General features: G+C 35.2%; 2 protein-coding genes across 2 annotated transcripts in view; one reads left to right on the top strand and one right to left on the bottom strand.

Annotated features, from left to right (window-relative positions):
- Positions 1-12777, top strand: part of LOC127868077 (uncharacterized) — a 361273-nt gene that overhangs the window by 245987 nt on the left and 102509 nt on the right. The gene's annotated exons all lie outside the window — the stretch shown is intronic.
- LOC127868074 (zinc transporter ZIP11-like) overlaps positions 4869-12777 on the bottom strand; it is a 35569-nt gene continuing 27660 nt past the window's right edge. Inside the window, exon 10 of the mRNA XM_052409676.1 lies at positions 4869-6631. The gene's annotated coding sequence lies outside the window, so the exon portion shown is untranslated. The remainder of the gene's footprint in view (positions 6632-12777) is intronic.

The raw sequence follows: 12777 nt of genomic DNA, 5'->3' as shown, positions 1-12777 counted from the left end.
ACTATATGCTCCCCATATATATATATATGGGGAGCATATAAAAAAATTAATAACAGTCTCAAATGTTTTCAATTTTTCCATGTCAGGTTTGTGAATACAAGAAAAACACATTAAAAGCACATTAATAGTCAATTCTGATTAAAAAAATGCCTTTCCAAATAATTTCCAAATAGGTAACCTTGATTTTTACCGATGGGCTATTTTAACAAATAAAACAAAGTTAAATGGAAGACTGCCAGAAGCATAGATACTAAAAATAATAAATCTTTATACATATATAAATAGCAACCATAAAAGCATCAAATTACAAACAGAAATAATAAACTCTTAAAATAAAAAAGCTTTCCATTTTTGACACAAAACTAACAATTATTTTTGTGAGACGCACCTGAATAATTTGAGTCTGTAGAAGGTCACTGTAACCTAGTGTAAATCGTGAAAAAATGTCATAGTGTATACATATCTGAAACCAGTTCAGGTAAAAAAAACAAAAGATGTTTTAAAAACATGCATGCTCCCAAGTAGCAGCAAAGTCATCAATGGGAACAACTGTTAAAGAGATTTTATTAACATTGCATGGCCTGTGACCTTGACCTAATGATCTAAATATTGATACCAGTTTTATTTTCCTTGAGGTTAACCATCATACTTATTAACATTATAATAGTGTTCACAAAATATTGTGGATAAACTGTTTTCCTGTGAAAAGCCCCTCAGACCTCTGACAAGCTAGCTTAAAAATCACAAGGTACCAAGAAACCAACATAATTATTTGTATTCTTGTGAGTATACGGGTCCTTACGTATCTTGCTGAAATGGAGAAAACAGTTTTAACCCATTTCTGCATAGCGTCTAGAAAAAAGGCCTTGGCAAACAGCTTAGACCCAGATGAGACGCCGCATGATGCGGCATCTCATCAGGGTCTGCGCTGTTTGCTTAAAGGAATTTCTGTAAGAAATATTCTAAATATAGAAATGAATATACTAGACATCCCTAATTTTGGAAATAAATTGATCCAATTTAGAAGGATGGGACAGTCCACTAGGCATAAATGGGTTAATGTAACAAGTTCCTCTAATCTTGATCTGTAACATTCCAAGTTGATGGGTGTCTCCCTTTGCCTCCAAGTAAACAGCATAAAAATTTGATGAAAGATTGCATTTCAAAGCATTTTCTTACTACTAGATGTTTTGAACATTTATTTAACAAGAGCATTTGACCTTGACCTTTTAATGAAATCAAATGTCATCTAACTTTCCTCCCAAGTAATCAGCATACACACTTTGATGATCACAGGTGAAAGCGCTCTAAAACTAGAGTGTTAACAAGGTTTTACAAATCCATATATAGCCATATAAGGAAAAATGCCCCGCCCCTGGTGGCCATGTTTTTAAACCAATCAAAACCATTTTCGAACTCATCCAAGATATCATTGGGACAAATCTTCTGACCAAGTTTCCTGATGATCAGAAATAAATGTGACCTCTAGAGTGTTAACAAAGTTTTAGTTTAGCCATATAAGAAAAAAAAAACGCCCCCAAGGTGGCCATGTTTTCCAACCAACCAGCATCATTTTTGAACTCGTCCAAGATATTATTGGGATGAATCTTCTGACCAAGTTTCATGAAGATCAGACAATAAATGTGGCCTCTTGAGTGTTAACAAGATTTTACTATAGCCATATACAGCCATGTAAGGAAAAATGCCCCACCCCTTGGCAGCCATGTTTTTCAAGCAAACGTAACCATTTCCAAACTCATCCAAAATATCATTGAGACCAATTTTCTGACCACATTTCATGAAGATTGGACAATAAATGTGGTCTCTAGAGAGTTAACAAGGCAAATGTTGATGGCGCACGACGGACAAAAAGCAATCACAAAAGCTCACCATGAGCCTGTTGTGCTCAGGTATAGAACAAGTCCCTGAGACCTTGACATTTGACTTGTTGACCACAAACTTAATAGGCTTCTATCTTTGCTTAGAGGTGTCCAGCAAACCAAGTGACATGACTGCATATCAAAGTGTTCTCTAGATATTGTGAAGAAGGGAAATGGTTAACAGGCCAACTGACCAAAGATTCAACTGAGAAGTGCAAAGCAATATATCCGATGTCTTTAAAGGGGGCACAACTATTGCAGGCACTTTTTCTGTTCATATACTGTCCTCATCTCAGATATCAATAATAAAACTTTAAATGTCAACAAGCATACACATGATCAATATAATATTACTCAAACAAATCTTCCTAATAAGGTAACTGTTCTAATAAACTCTTCACTTATACAATTTTTACTTCATGAATTGTAATTCGCAATCTTAAAGTGTTTTTAAGATTGCAGAGGGGGTAATCACGTGATAGTCAAGATGGCGACGTCCATACCGAGACAGTTATTTTTCGCCGTTTAATGCCCTTTATAACTTCTGTTTATTTTTTAAATGACGCTCACTTTCAAGCCATAACAGTAAAAAGGTGATTAGCGTTTATTTCGTATTAAAATTCGCTTTATATCTTGACTTTATTCCCCGCAAATTTTCTTAGTGGAGCCCTAATTAGGTCATTTTGCTAAGAAATTTCGCACCAAGTAAAGTCGAGATATAGAACAAATATTACTATGAAATAAAAGCCAGTAACTTTCTTCCTAATATGGCTGGAAAGTGAGCGGAATAAAAATAATAATACAAGTAATAAAAGGTATAAAACGACGAAAAATACCTGCCTCAGCATGGACGTCGCCAACTTGTTTGTCACGTGATTACCCCCTCTGCATTGGTGGCTAAATAAAACAAGTGTTCAAATACATGTTTTTCCACTCACTAGCAAACTAAAACATTCCTAGTTGTGGAGACATAATTCCGTTAAACAACCCCTGTCAAATAAAGTTGAATTATATTTACTATAAATTGGAATGGAAATGCATATTTATCAATACTGTATATTATAGCAAACAAATAAAAAATTAATGCTTCATGAATATAAAAACAAAATGTTTATACACAACCCTTAGGTATTTCTCCTAATTGTGAAGAACAAATTATATAGATATACATGTATATACAAAACAATATAGGCTAAAAACATCACAACAAATATATAAATCAGTCTGGGCTAAAATACCAAGTTTATTATGACAATATATTGCTATTGTTAATTCCTATAAGTAAGTTTGATTTTAAATAGGTATCAACTAATCTACAAAAAAAACTCATGACAAATTTATAAACAAGGGACAAAATTGTCACAAAACCAGGTTTTCATTGTGAAAAAAAATCTGATAAAGGGAGAAAACTCAAACTGAACTTTTGAAATGAACAAACAAAATTAACCCCATTTGTAAGTTTGTTTGTTTTTAAAAAATCTATTTTTAGTCGTGGCGACCTTGACATTGGAGATATTCACGTGATTCTTTCGTGCGACACACCGTCCCATGATGGTGAACAAATGTGCCAAATGATTTTAAAATCTCACAATGAATGACATAGTTATAGCCAGGACAAGCTCATTTATGGCCATTTTTGACCTTTGAACTCAAAGTGTGACCTTGACCTTGGAGATATCGACGTAATTATTTCGCGCGACACACCGTCCAATGATGGTGAACAAATGTGCCAAATGATTTTAAAATCTGACAATGAACGACAAAGTTATGGCCCAGACAAGCTTGTTCCGCCCGCCCGCCAGCCAGCCCGCCCGCATTCGCCAATCTAATAACCAGTTTTTTCCTTCGGAAAACCTGGTTAAAAATATTTTATATGCACTTAAGGGATTGTTCTCAATTGATTTTTCAAACATGATTCATACAAATTGTGTCTTGTTGAGAAAACTGGGCTTAATTCATGTGCGTAAAGTGTCGTCCCAGATTAGCATGTGCAGTCCGCACAGGCTAATCAGGGACGACACTTTCCGCTTTAATGGTATTTTTAGTTTCAAGGAAGTCTCTCCTTACCGAAAATCAAGTTTAGGCGGAAAGTGTCGTCCCTGATTAGCCTGTGCGGACTGCACAGGCTAATCTGGGACGACACTTTACGCACATGTATTATGCCCAGTTAAATCAGAACAAGACACAATTAGACCCGTTTCCCCGGACTGAGGCTCGTATTAAGCCAATGCTTGCATCAAAAAGCAGGATTATGCTTCAATTGAAATCCCCGTGACTTCTAATTTAAGAATGCGTATCTGCCATTCGATATACAAAACATGAGTATGACTGTGGTCTATTGTTTTATTCTATGACAATTCTGAAATACTGCAAAATTACTTATATTTGTCGGGATGAAATATCAAGTTTTTCAAAAAATTGCAAAGGACAGCAATGATGTGTTTGCAAAAATCTCATTAAGGGAATCGTTTTCAGGAGGATGGCCCTGTGTATCAATGCTAATTTGAAACATTTGGGTTTGATCCCCACTGTGAGAGCATTCTTAAGATCTGCCCCAAAGACACCAAGGTATTGGTTCAAGACCCAGGAAACTAAAGAGCGTTTCAAATAAGCATTAACCCATGCAGTGCTGGAACCAAATTTTGAAGGCCTTTGCAAACAGTTTGGATCCAGATGAGACGCCACAGAACGTGGCGTCTCATCTGAATCCAAACTGTTTGCTATTCTCATAGTATTCTTTGAAAAAAATCAAAGAAAATGCTAATTTTAGAAATTCAGCAGACGAAATTTTAGATGACAAATTACCCAGCATGCAAAGGGTTAAGTACTTTAAGCCTTTCCCACTCAGAAACAAAGTGAATATGGCTATGTGCAAACAGCATAAAACCAGAACAGCCAGCAAGTAACTCGCAGTCTGTTCAGGTTTTATGCTGTTTGCTGCTCATCTAGCAGTATCTAAGGTTTGAAAATAAAGCCTTAGCAACTTGAACCTAGTAAGAGAGGTCTTAAATTAAATATAACTTTCTACAATTGCGTAAAAATGCATATCTAAGTGGTAAAGGGTTAAATGCAATCCAGTGTATGTTGAAACTTATCACATGCTAATTAAAAAGTTCATTTTAAATAAATGATAGTACAAGCTGGAGTAGTGAGACAGAATGGCCGTTAACGAGTGTTTGAAGCAATGCAGCCTATTTCTAAATAGTGTCATTCAATTACAATCTTGTCTATAATCATGCCAATCTTGCCTGAATTGGACTAATTAGAGAATATGGAAATAAAATCATTAATTATTTATGTAAGCAAATTATTTTGCTCAGTTTCAAATGAAGCTTGAAGCAGTTTGCATAGTAAATCTCCGATGATTTATAATACAATAATGTCACTAGTACAGTGCCTTACAACAGGTTCTATACCTAAAAAATTATGTTTTTTTTTCCACTGTTCTCCATTCAAAAGCAAAAAAACCCATTTAAGTCAGGTGTTGATATGGCATCTAATCATCTTATAATTGCATTTATTGTCTTCAAAATGCCAAACAAAAATAAAAACATCCCTAAAATTTAACATTGAGAATATTTTTCTTCAGGAAATAAATACAAATTTATATCACACAATAATGATTTTGCACTATGCAAAAACAGCATTTTCAACATGGCATTTCTTGCCCAAACTGCACAGGCTAATCTTGAACAAAACTTAACGCACTTGCAATAAACCCAGTTTTATCAGAGCGAGGCTCATATGAGGCGTGTTCTGAGAAAACGGGGCATAATGCATGTGCGTTAAGTGTCGTCCCGGATTAGCCTGTGCAATCCCCACAGGCTAATCAAGGACGACACTTTTCGCTTTTATGACATTTTTCGTTCAAATGAAGTCTCTTCTTAGCAGAAATCCAATTTAGGCGGATAGTGTTGTCCCTGATTAGCCTGTGCAAACTGCACAGGCTAATCTGGGACGACACTTTACGCTGATGCATTATGCCCAGTTTTCTTAGAGCTAGGCTCATACCGATAGGTATGATGGGGTAAATACAATCCTTAAAACTTGTATCATTCTGAATTTAAAATAATGAGGCACTTTCGAAAATATAAATTCATTAAATAATCTTAATTAAGATTAATTCGAATATGATGTCAAGACCATTAACTAACCAACACTAACTAAGCAGTAATGGGAACATTTCAAAAGCATTAAAATTGAATCTATTACACAAACAAATATATTGATAACAGTTAAATGGTTACAGATATTCTAACTAAATTACCTTTTAATTGTATTAAATGGAAACCTGATTTACAGCGTTGAAACAAAATTCAAAAGTCAAAGGGAGGAACTCTTTAGCAGTGTTAGGGTGGAACTTTTCATTAGAGTTACAGTAGAACAATTAACAGTTACAACGCAGCAGATTCTTAAGATTCTTTGCGGTATATGCAGCACAGGAATGTGAAGATATCCTGAGAAGCTGCCTATCTGTTGACCCTGGATCTGGGAAAACTGGGCCTAATGCACGTAAAGTAAAACCCAGATTAGCCTATGCAGTGTGCACAGGCTAATTTTGACCATGCTTTCCGCTTGTAACTGTTGTTTCTTTGTTTGAAGGAAGTCCCTTCTAAATGAAAATCCAGTCTAGCAGAGAGTTGTCCCTGATTAGCTTTCGCTGACGCTCAACGCACAAGCACTCAGATCAGTTTTTCCAGAATGTAGCTCAGTTGTCAGTCCATCAGAGGGGAGGCCATGGGTCAAATCATCTAAAATCAAAGAAATACAAAGTTGAAATCATTCATTGACAAGTTTAATCGAGTTAAGACGGAGAGTGTTGTCCCTGATTAGCCTGTGCAGGCTAATCAGGGACAACATACGTCATGCACATACATAAATCCCAGATTTCCCAAAAGGTGGCTCCATGTCTTATAAACACAAAATCAATCAATAGTTATAATCACAAAACCATCAATTCATCTTTCATACATAGACAGTAGAGTCTGTTCTCAATTCATCCCATGAAGTGATAAATGGACGAAAATGGTATGCAAAGCAGATGTTGCACCCCAAAGTCTGAGATTCTTGTAAGATGAAAAGACGTCTGGTGTATTACAATACAGAATTTTATTGGTGTATTGGGACACTATAGAAGAAATAAGTGCTTGATCAAAGGTTGAACATAAAACTGTTGTATTCCATTTACTTGTCTATACTAAAGACAGTTTTTTAACTCTTGTTGATACAATTTCAGAAACTGCAATTATATAAGAGCAGACATGCTAGCAAAGCGTCTAACAAGCGAAATTTCAATAAAACCATAATAAGGCCTGTCAACATCTCTTTTCATATTGTTTTTCAGGCTGAATTGATTGTAACTGTTAAGAAAATTGAGTTAAACATCAACAGTTGACTCTTTGCCTAAAAGTGTCTGGTACGAGTAAGAAACCAGATGAGCCAGTAAATAATTAAAATATAAACTGAGTACCCTTAACAACGTACATGTAGATACGTATTTATACCCAGTTGTAGTCCCTAAGAAAGTTAAATTTAATCAAAGACCTTTAACTTACTATATTCAAGTTTTAAAGGCTTCATTTCCAACCCTTAGATATATATGATGAGCAGCAAACAGCATAAAACCTGAACAGACTGTGAGTTACTTGCAGGGTGTTCTGGTTTAATGCTGTTTGCACAGAGCCATTTTATACTTTGCTTTGGAGTGGGAAAGGGGAAAGGGTTAAATTTGTTGGTATGAAATCTTGCGGTTCTTACAAAAATGTATTTTTTGGAAAACTTAAATTCGTGGAGTTCTGCTTAAGAAAAGAATGAGGATTTGTTTGTTATCTTCTGAATGTTTTTGTGTTAAATTCATGGATTAGCCAACCCACAAAATCAACTATAATTAATGTTAAAAAAAAATGGTGCTTAGATTATTTTTAATCTCCAACTTTAGTTTTCATTATAGTTATTAAATTATGGTTATTATGGTTTCAAATGTTTATTAAAAATGATATTTTTATTTATCATTTTAGTTTGTAAAAACAGTGAAATCTTCTTCTACTTTCTCTAAACACTTAACACTAATAAGTCCCATCTTATGTATTAATTACTTATAGCAGAAGAATGAAACAGGCAAAAACTCTATTTTGGGATCCCTACGAACAAATTGCAACATCCATATATTCAAGCCTTTTTTTCAAGAAGGAAATCTGCTGAAGAGAGGAAAAATCACATCCCTGTAGGAGCCAATCAAACATAATTTATATGAATATATACCAAACAAGAGATTGCCAAGCAATATGGTCCCCTACCGGTGAAACGCCACCATTGTCAGTAAAAAAATATTATTTTTTTATATTTGTTGCTATAGCAACCAGAATTTTTGAAGTAAGAACAAAATGAAATAACGTGCATAATCTCCATATTGCCAACTATCCATGTTTCAAGTTACATGAAAAAATATTAAGAACTTTTTAAGTTATCACAGGATCCAGAAAAGTGTGACGGACTGACTGACTGACTGACAGACAGACAGACTGACAGACAGACTGACAGACGGAGTGCAAACCATAAGTCCCCTCCAGTTTCACTGGTAGGGGACAAAAATTAGTCACCCCTCATACTCTGAGTCAATAGAGATCGGAAAGAAGAGAGTTTCGGACATTGCGAAGAGATCATATTTCAACACCAGGTACTATGTTGGCTACTTTAACTAAGTTATATTAACTTCATAAACAATCAGACCTGAAATAAACAAACAACAAGGCTAACGGGGCCTATATTTGCGCACCAAATATGTGATACTAAATTCATTCAAGCTTTCTCTCAACCATCCAATATGAAAACAAAAGCATTTCAAGAATATATTTAAGAATGCTAATAACAAAAGTAACATATTAACAACACAAAGGGTCTGTCTTTTTTATTTTGACCACCAGATCTATTGGTTAAACACCAACAAACAATAGCCAATCAAAATGCTCATTTCATAACCATTAATATCCACACTTGTTAAAGCAATACAATACGCAGAAAACCATCATTTGTTTACATGTTCATTTGAGATAAAGATATCATGACATCATTCAAATAATTGAAGCACTTAATTCCAAGTACCAGTGAAGATGAATAACTGCCACTTGACACCACAAAGTGGCAATATCCCGAAACTAAGGGGTTTTGAAATGTTGTCAATTCACAAAGAAAATAATGGCCAAAAGTGGTTATATGCGATACTAAGTAGTCTGAAAATGTTCTTAATACACAATGAAAATAATGTTCAAACACATTATAATAAGCAGGACACTATCTATAAAATACAGAAATACGCAGTTTGCGGTCATACATTGCGGTTGACCGCAGCTACTTTTAAACGATTTTGACCTACAAATGGTAATTTGTTCAGAGTCACGAGTTACCATGGTGGCTTGTCACAAGACCAATCTACACTGCAGCCAGTGCCTGGCACAGTATAGTTCAGCCCATCACAAGCAGTCTGATTTCCGCTTGTTTGCTAGACGATTTATCTGGCTTATACAACAGGACACTATTGACACACTGACCCACTGTCTTCCAGTCTGGAAGCCTTAACCCTTTGCATGCTGGGAAATTTGTCATCTGCTAAAATGTCGTCTGCTGAATTTCTAAAATTAGCATTTTCTTCCATTTTTTTCCAAGAATACTATCAGAAAAGCAAACAGTTTGGATCCTGATGAGATGCCATGTTCTGTGGCGTCTCATCTGGATCCAAACTGTTTGCAAAGGCCCTCAAAATTCGGTTCCAGCACTGAAAGAGTTAAGGAGTAGGTGGACTTTCTTGTGACACTGTCCTTATTTCGTGGGAACTCTGCATGCGCAAAAAACATGTGAGGCTTACCCTAGGAAAATGGGGCCTAATGCATGTGTGTAAATTGTCATCACAGATTAGCCAGTGCAGTCCACACAGGCTAATAAGAGAAGACACTTTCAATCAAAAGAGACTACCTTTATACAAAAAATAACATAAAAATGGACAGTGTCGTCCCTGATTAGCCTGCGCAGATTTATAGGAGTTCAAGTGTCCACACCAGAAATGGACAGTGTCGTCCCTGATTAGCCTGCGCAGATTTATAGGAGTTTGAGTGTCCACACCAGAAATGGACAGTGTCGTCCCTGATTAGCCTGCGCAGATTTATAGGAGTTTGAGTGTCCACACCAGAAATGGACAGTGTCGTCCCTGATTAGCCTGCGCAGATTTATAGGAGTTCAAGTGTCCACACCAGAAATGGACAGTGTCGTCACTGATTAGCCTGCGCAGATTTATAGGAGTTCAAGTGTCCACACCAGAAATGGACAGTGTCGTCCCTGATTAGCCTGCACAGATTTATAGGAGTTTGAGTGTCCACACCAGCACTTGAAGCAGAGGAAGAGGAAGTAAAATGGCATAATGTTTGTTTCAGCATTCACAATAGACTTTTTTTTTAATTGAGCCTAGCTCAGGGAAAATGGGTTTAAATGAATGTATGTGTAGTTTTGCTTCAGATAAGCCTGGCACTCTGCTTCTATGTTTTTGTTTTTTTTAAATACATCTCTTCTTTGCAAAAATCAAGTCTATGCAAAACGTGTGATCCCTGATTAGACTGTGCAGCCTGCTCATGTGCACAAAGCACCCATTATATCAGAACCCAGCTTATATGTATTTTTTTTCTGCATTCTCAATACATTTGCATTTTTTTACATTTTGGAAAGAGTGGTAAAACACATATCCATAATCAAAATTAACACAGAAAATACGCACACTTCAACTGTCAGAGAATTACACCAAATTTTAGTATCTAGGCATATGTTCACATTAATTTATACTTCCTGGGTCTGTTCTTACTTACTAATACCCTTTAAGTAATTTCTTACAATAGTTCCACTTTGGTGTTATATTTGTACATGCCAGTAAATTGTTGTTGTTTGTTTAATTCATCTATGAATTCATTTTATACGTTTCTAAAAGTTGATTAAACAACATATTAAAAATGATGTCATTACTTTTAAATCATTATCATTTTTCAGCAGAATAATTAAGTTAAGCCAATTTTCAGATTTAATGATAATGATATCATCGGGATGCTTATGTACATAAAATCTTAAAACATAAAATAGAATCATATTGGTCCATTCACTTTTAAGAGTACACTTCCAGAAATCATGTATTGTTGACACGTTATGTTAATGAAATTCTGTATCATCAATTATATGAATTTGGTTTTAAACATGGAAGTTGTTTGAGTTAAGTGCATTTTAGACTGAAATGAAAGAGCCTATTTAGGTGTCCCAGAAATGCGTCACATGCCCAGAACTTTTTCATGAAATGTTCTCATTTGAGCCACACAAAAAAACGTTGTTTAAGATACTCTTCCTTTCACCTACAACATACATGTAAGGCCTTTTTAAGACATAACTAAAATAATAAATAAAACATAGTTTAAATTTTCTTACTCATGAAGATAAATTAGTTATTGAAACAAAATGTGCATGCATGTATGCTACAGAGAAAACATTTTGATACATCAATTAATAGTGTTTATTATTATTATCAAAAAACACCTTTTAATTTTTTCATGTATGCAAGGGACTTAACTGTGTGAAGAGTCATCTCCAACATAAGAATATTTAGAATTTTTATCTGTTGACAGACAGGCTTTGAATTAAGTTGTTCTTATCATTGCAGCAACAAACAATGTAAAATCACTGCCTCAACAAACAGCGTGTCATTATTGCACAAATTCTCCATTTTGAGTACTTAAAAAAAACTTAACAAAAAGCATGCATAACAACCCAATCAGCCATTAAAGATAACTACATTGAAACTATCTACAAAATGTTTGAGAAAATTCAATCCTAAACTAAACAATATCCTTTGTATTCCATTTTTGCCTCAAATCTGGGCGACAGTGCCATATGCTGCCAGCCAAGCTCCAGTCTAGCCTGCGCAGTTGTACAGACTGGTAGGCAACTACCCTGTGTGCTATGAAGTAATGCAAGGTTTCAAATTCCATTACCAGACAGTGTAGTTCTTGGCCAGGCTGTGCAAATGCGCAGGCTGGTCTGGAGCTACTCTGGCACAATATGGCAGAACCCATTTTTGCATGACATGGATCAAGCGTCAACAAACATGTAAACATGCGTCATGCTTCAATCTAAAACCACTCAATATTTAAAAAGTTATAATTATAGCCTGTGAGACCTTAGTACATTTTTGGTTAATAACATGAATAATGACTTTATATTTTTACAGCATTACCCTTTTAATCAGTGAGTGTTTTCACTTAACTATCTTGCCTAAATTGTCCCTAATATCCAATTAGATTGATTTAAAGCACTTTTTTATTAATATGAAAACAATGGCACTGACATCTAGACGTCTAAACACCTAAATATAGTGAAAGTACATTCAGTATAATATCAGATTTGCTTTTTACACGGCAAAAATATTTGGTAGTTGTTGTGTCAGTAAATTAATGACAAGAGGGCCATGATGGCCCTGAATCGCTCACCTGACTCATTAAGATCAGATGAAAACTATGACCTCTATTGTCTACACAATGTTTTTCTATGATTTGACCTAGTGACCTAGTTCCTGACTCTAGATGACCCAAATACAATCCCAATCCAGATTTCATCAAGATAAACATTCTGACCACAGTTCATAAATATTGGATGAAAACTGTGACCTCTATTGTCAACACAAATTTTTTCTATTTATTTGACCTAGATTTTTACCCCAGATGACCCAAATACAATACCACCCAGATTTCATCAAGAATTCTGACCAAATTTCATAAAGGTTGGATAAAAACTGTGATCTCTAATGTCTACACAAGGTTTTTCTATTATTTGACCTAGTGACCTAGTTTTTTACCCCAGATGACCCAAATAAAAT

The sequence above is a fragment of the Dreissena polymorpha genome, chromosome 2 (genome assembly GCF_020536995.1).
Source record: "Dreissena polymorpha isolate Duluth1 chromosome 2, UMN_Dpol_1.0, whole genome shotgun sequence".
Classification (NCBI taxonomy): domain Eukaryota; kingdom Metazoa; phylum Mollusca; class Bivalvia; order Myida; family Dreissenidae; genus Dreissena; species Dreissena polymorpha.
The sequence above is the reverse complement of the archived record's forward strand: the minus strand, read 5'-3'. Positions and strand labels throughout refer to the sequence as shown.